This window comes from Medicago sativa, chromosome 8, assembly GCF_051527215.1.
Source record: "Medicago sativa cultivar Bolivia chromosome 8, Bolivia_mono, whole genome shotgun sequence".
Lineage (NCBI taxonomy): Eukaryota > Viridiplantae > Streptophyta > Magnoliopsida > Fabales > Fabaceae > Medicago > Medicago sativa.
In genome coordinates this window covers 8200163-8205903 of record NC_140756.1, presented here as the reverse complement: position 1 = coordinate 8205903, position 5741 = coordinate 8200163, and the positions used below count along the sequence as shown (strand labels likewise).

At 36.2% G+C, this 5741-nt stretch overlaps 1 pseudogene across 1 annotated transcript; it reads right to left on the bottom strand.

The window, feature by feature from the left end:
- Window positions 1–316: 316 nt before the first annotated feature.
- On the bottom strand, window positions 317–5296 carry LOC146896654 (disease resistance protein RPV1-like; annotated as a pseudogene). Its single transcript, XR_015023332.1, has 7 exons — window positions 4718–5296; window positions 3795–4609; window positions 3419–3679; window positions 2692–2967; window positions 1806–2573; window positions 571–1455; window positions 317–539 (listed from the first exon to the last, which is right to left on the bottom strand). The product of XR_015023332.1 is annotated as a disease resistance protein RPV1-like (transcript).
- Window positions 5297–5741: the final 445 nt, after the last annotated feature.

The window sequence follows — 5741 nt, the reverse complement described above, 5'->3', positions numbered from 1 at the left end:
TATGCTATTGCTAATAGCATCGGGGGCTTGGTAGTAACTTCTCATTCCAATCAAACGACACCTCAATGACTGCTCTAACATTTGTGACACTAATGTGTTTGACTCCAAATCAGAAAATTCAGAATCATAATATGTGCTATCCAGAATTCTTTTCAATTCTTGAGATAGTTGAGATTATGTGTTAGATTGCACCCAAAAACTTTGAAGCTCTTCAAAGCTACCAAGTATTTGTAGAGACGCTGATGACATGTGCCAAAATGAGTGAATAGATGACATGTGATTCACTGTGGATGACATCCAACGCCATAGGAGAGAAGAAAATCATGATCCTGCAATTAATCAACTTAAGGACTAAGCATTGCCAATCCTCCCTCCCTGAAAAATATTGAAAAACACATGCCAGGGAATTCCATATTAGGACAATAGGCATGCCCAATCAAAAATTGTTACTCAATTCTGGTTCAAGCATAAACATTCTCCCACTCTCTTTGCAAGTCTTGTAAAGATTTTTCTATTTTTCTTCGGTAATGGTTCATTGCCTGACAACAAGTGACGGTTCCATTTTCACACCAAGTGATGGTTGTACTTCCTCTTCAGCAGATGGCTACATTTTCACATCAACTGATGGTTGTACCTCCTCTTCAGCTGATGGCTCCGTTTTTACATTAGGTGATGGTTGTACTTGTACCGCCTCTTCGTACGATGGCTCCGTTTCTACATTAGGTGATGGTTGTACCTCCTCTTCAGTTGATGGCTTCGTTTTTACATTAGGTGATGGTTGTACTTGTACCGCCTCTTCAGACGATGGCTCCGTTTCTACATTAGGTGATGGTTGTACCTCCTCTCCGGTTGATGGCTTCGTTTTTACATTAGGTGATGGTTGTACTTGTACCGCCTCTTCGGACGATGGCTCCGTTTCAACATTAGGTGATGGTTGTACCTCCTCTCCAGTTGATGGCTCCGTTTTCACATTAGGTGATGGTTGCATTTCCAATTCTTGTAATGGCTCAAATTTTGTGTCACTCGATGGGTCAGATTCCATGGTATTTGATGGTTCAATTTCCATAGCATTTGATTGGTCATATATTAGATAGACAGTTGTCTCCTTAACAGTTAATCCATGCTCAATAGTTACAAATATCTCCACATTGTCACCGACTCTTAAATTTGATACTAAATCTTCCCAATCTTCATCATTAAATGACATTATTGTGTCTTGCTTGTAAATTTGGATAGTGAGTTTTGTGTAGTTAATGATCAAGACACTAATGCACATTCATTTGCTACGTTTCCAGGTGTTGATGAGTAAAGAACACATAAAGTTATTCCCTTCAAGCAGAAATCACTATCCTCAGGCACCTGGAAAACTACGGAAGGTCCTTCACATGTGTAGGCTAACCAAGAAGGAAAATTCTCACTTGGAAGAAAATAATCACTAGAATTGGTTGCCAATCCCTGTATCATGAACATATGCTTAGTTATTATTATTATTATTATTATTATTATTATTATAATATACATAAATCTAGTTATGCTATGCAAATGGATAAAAGAAACATGATATGTAAAGTAAAAGAAACACGATATGTGGAAAATGAAAAAAGGATGTAATTATCTCAAAATATACTTCACTTCTGTATTACACATTTAACCCCTAGCATTTATATTAGTCTATTTGATAGACACCCGAACAAATTTCTTGTCAATACCGGAAACTTTTATACTACCATTTAATGAAATAAAGAAAAAAGATCATTCCATGTTCTTTTAATTAATAATAAATATCAAAAGGATAAAGAAGAAACCTGTGATAAGATCTTCCCAAGAGTGTCTTGGGAACTTCCCATTCCAATAACAATTGATCTCAACGAAAGATTTGAGATTTGTGGTCCATGTGATGTTGTTTCCATATCAGTAAAATTCACATCATATAGATCATGAACAAATTTTCTTAATTCTTGAGTTAGTTGATTCATTGAGTGACATTGAACCCAAACACATCTAAGTTTTGAAAGGATGGTAAGCATTGGTGACTGATATCCAGTATTATTACTAGGTACGTCCAAAGAAACTAGAGACAATGAATTGCCTCCAAATGGTGAAATAGGGGATAGGGAATATCTGGTTGGTGACATCCAAGACCGAATGAGAGAAGGAAAAACATCACGTGATAATCCTTCATATCCACATAGAGATATATATCCAATGCTTTTTGATCTTACTACTGAATAGGGAACTTGTTTAACACCAGTATTTGCTGCAACTAGAGTTGTCAAGGATTCCATTTGCAATATATCTTCTTCCAATTTGTCAATCTTTGTACATCCAGAAAGGATGAGAGTTTTCACTGATCTCAATTGATAGACCGCTCTTGGGAGATTGACAAGCCTGGTACAATCCCTCAAATTTATCAGAAGAAGATACTTGAGATCTCCAATGGATGGGTGTAACTCGGACAAACTTTGACAGTCCTTCAAAATTAGCTTTTCTAGATTCGGTAATTTTGAAAAGTCAGGGGTGTTTTTCAAGTGTATAGAATGACTGAGATTGAGAATTTTTAGCTTCTCCATCAACTGCAAGAAAATATTATTTTAGAAAAAACAATACGAGTTGAAAATGGGAAATGAAAAGGTGGAAACAGATCTTATTGTTAGGTCGATCTTTGAGGTTAAAAATAAAATGTCATGATACCTTATTTTCCTTCCAAACTTGTTTGACAAGGCTATATTTTAATTCAAAAACAATGAGATTTCCCTGATCAAATGCGTTGGGTAAAAAGTTGAAGGTAGATTGTTGCCAATCCATCCATATCAGTTGTTTGGAAATGTATCCATAATCTCCTGTAAGGTCAACACCATCAAGATTTAAAAGCCTCAGTTTTTTCATTTCCAGGAAAGCATTAGTACTGAAGCTAATTCTTCCTGTTTTTTGCAACTTCAAAATCAATCCCTCAACACTTTCTGTTCCCTGCATGTGTGAAGTTAAAAAATCTTAGAAAAGCAAAAGAAACCTTTTTTTATTTGCCTTGCTTGCTAGAAAGGTAGGTAACATTGACACTTTAGATTGAGGGTGTGTTTGGTATCCGACACACATCGGTGTCGAACAATACCGACACATGTGATCATATTTAATTATGTATTTTTTTTCTCAAACTATTACCAATGTCGACATATTATTGTAAAATGTCTTGTTTAGGTCCGTGTTTGTGTTTGTATAAGTGCTTCATAGGTAGAGTAATACGTATAAGTATATAACTGCAGAGGTGAAGCAGCCTAAGCACACTTATAATGAACATGAGAATGCAAATCATGCATCAAATAATGTCAGCCAACAATTATGAAGAGCAAAACTAGTCAAGAAACAAACAAAGAGTCTTATGATCTTGATAAGATTATAGAGGATGCTCAAAAGTTCTTACAGTATTTTTTGACAAGACATCCAGCACGTCCTCATGAAACCACAATCGCCTATGCTTTGCAGGCTCTTTGGCTGCAATTTCACCAACAATCGCTCTTCCCATGTCTCTGAGCAAATCATGCATTCGAAGCTTGTTATTTTTATCAATTTTTAGGAGGCTGCGCTCTATGAGGACAGATATTCCAATATCAGCATGAAGATCACAGCCATTAAGTATCTCTGTAACATCAGCTCTGTTTTTCCCAATGAAGAAACAACATATGTCAAGAAATATATCCTTTTCCATATAATCTTTTAAACCATCGTAGCTGATTCTCAGTTTCTGTTGCACTTGATCATTGGGAATCTTCTTTAATCCCAATGAAGAAACAACATATGTCAAGAAATATATCCTTTTCCATATAATCTTTTAAACCATCGTAGCTGATTCTCAGTTTCTGTTGCACTTGATCATTGGGAATCTTCTTTAATTTTGATAGTACACTTCTCCATTCTTGTTTCGGCCTCTCAAATAAGTAAGATCCAAGTACTTCAAGAGCCAGTGGTAATCCTCCGCAATAAGCAACTACATTTCTAGAGAGTTCACTAAGTTCTTCTCTTGGACTTGATTGTTGAAAAGCATGACAACTAAAAAGTTCAAGGGACTGGTTGTCGTCCAATTACGTGGTCAACTTTAAGTGAATTGAGTAGGCGTACATCTCTAGTTGTAATAATCAGTACACTCCCTGGACCAAACAACTTAGTATTTCCACACAGAGCTTTTAATTGCTCAAACGTGGTTACGTCATCGAGTATGATGAAAGCCTTTTGCCCCCAAAGTCTTGTCCCGATCTTAGTTATCCCCAATGCTATGCTATGAATCTTCTGCTTTATTTTCAGGAGATCTGAAAGAAGTTGTTCTTGTAAATGAATAAGATCACAAACTTCTCGAATACTTTCAATGAAACTTGTTCTACCCTGGAATCTACGGTGGATTTGATTGTAGATAGCTTTGGCCATGGTTGTTTTCCCGGATCCACCCATTCCCCATATCCCTATCTTACAGACTTTGCTTGATTGATCATCAATAAACTCAATAATTTTTTGCACACGGGAATCCAGTCCAATTGGAAATTCAGTAATAGACAACAATGAGACATCTAATTTTGTCAAAATAACCTCAACAAGTTGCTTCACTAGTTCACCATCATTCCTTCGGTAATAATATTAACAATAATAGTTATAAAGTCAAAGAATGAGCATAAATTATGAAATAATCTAAAAAAATATGGCTTTATTCTCGAATATAAGTATTGATTACCTGATACAGTTGGCATCCCAGCCGGTTAGATTTGCAACTTGGGTGAGTGCTCTCCTCCACTTGGAGCGGAGAATACTTGTTTTTCTTCTATCCGAGCCTTTAACTTCGAAGTTTCTTCCAAAAGCACCCTTTTGCTTACGTACAACAGATGGGTCGACATTGTAAAATACGGGCATAACCACGTGGCCATAAGTTTTGCGGCATTCCATGATATGTACAAGTTCGTTATGAGACACCACCTAGAGTCAGCATACTTCGGTGAGAGAACAACAATAGATATCTGAGACCCTTCTGTTTCTCTCTTTAGTTCTGGTCCTAGCTGTTTTCCCTTTCTAAGCTCTTTATCGTCAAGAAAAGTGTGGATTCCCGAGTTTGTGAGTGCAGCATAGAGATGAGAAACAAAACTGATACGAGTATCCTCCCCTCTAAAACTTATGAACACGTCATAGAGCCATGGATGATCAGAGGAGGAAGACATGTTTTGTTTCAATCAAGTCAACGATTATTACAAGATCAAAAATGCACAACAAAGAGTGGATGGAGTACAATACTTATACAACTCATCTACCTTCTTTAATCATTCATATATCCATCTACTAGTTTTAAAATACTACACAAGTGGATTAGCTTCAACCATTCTTTCTCTTACAATCACTCGCTTCATTGTTTAACTTTTCTATTGTGTATTATTAAGTCAACTGTTGTTATGCTGTCCACGTTGAAGGCGATTATGAATCAATTATAACCAAAATTAAATACATTCTGTCACCGTTAATCAAAGCTGTTCAAAAGGGCTGGTTAGCTTGGAACCTTGGAGTGTTCCACTCTTCTCTCAATTCGATTCTCCCTGGTTTAAATTTGAGAAACAATTGGAAAAAAGATACAATGGTAGGATTTTCCATCCATTTAAAGTTATTTTTGATTATGTGACTTATCCATTAATAACATGAAATCACGTTGAATATCCGTATAACCCAAAAAAGTCAAATAAGATGCATATGAAGCACAGACACGATTAGGTGTG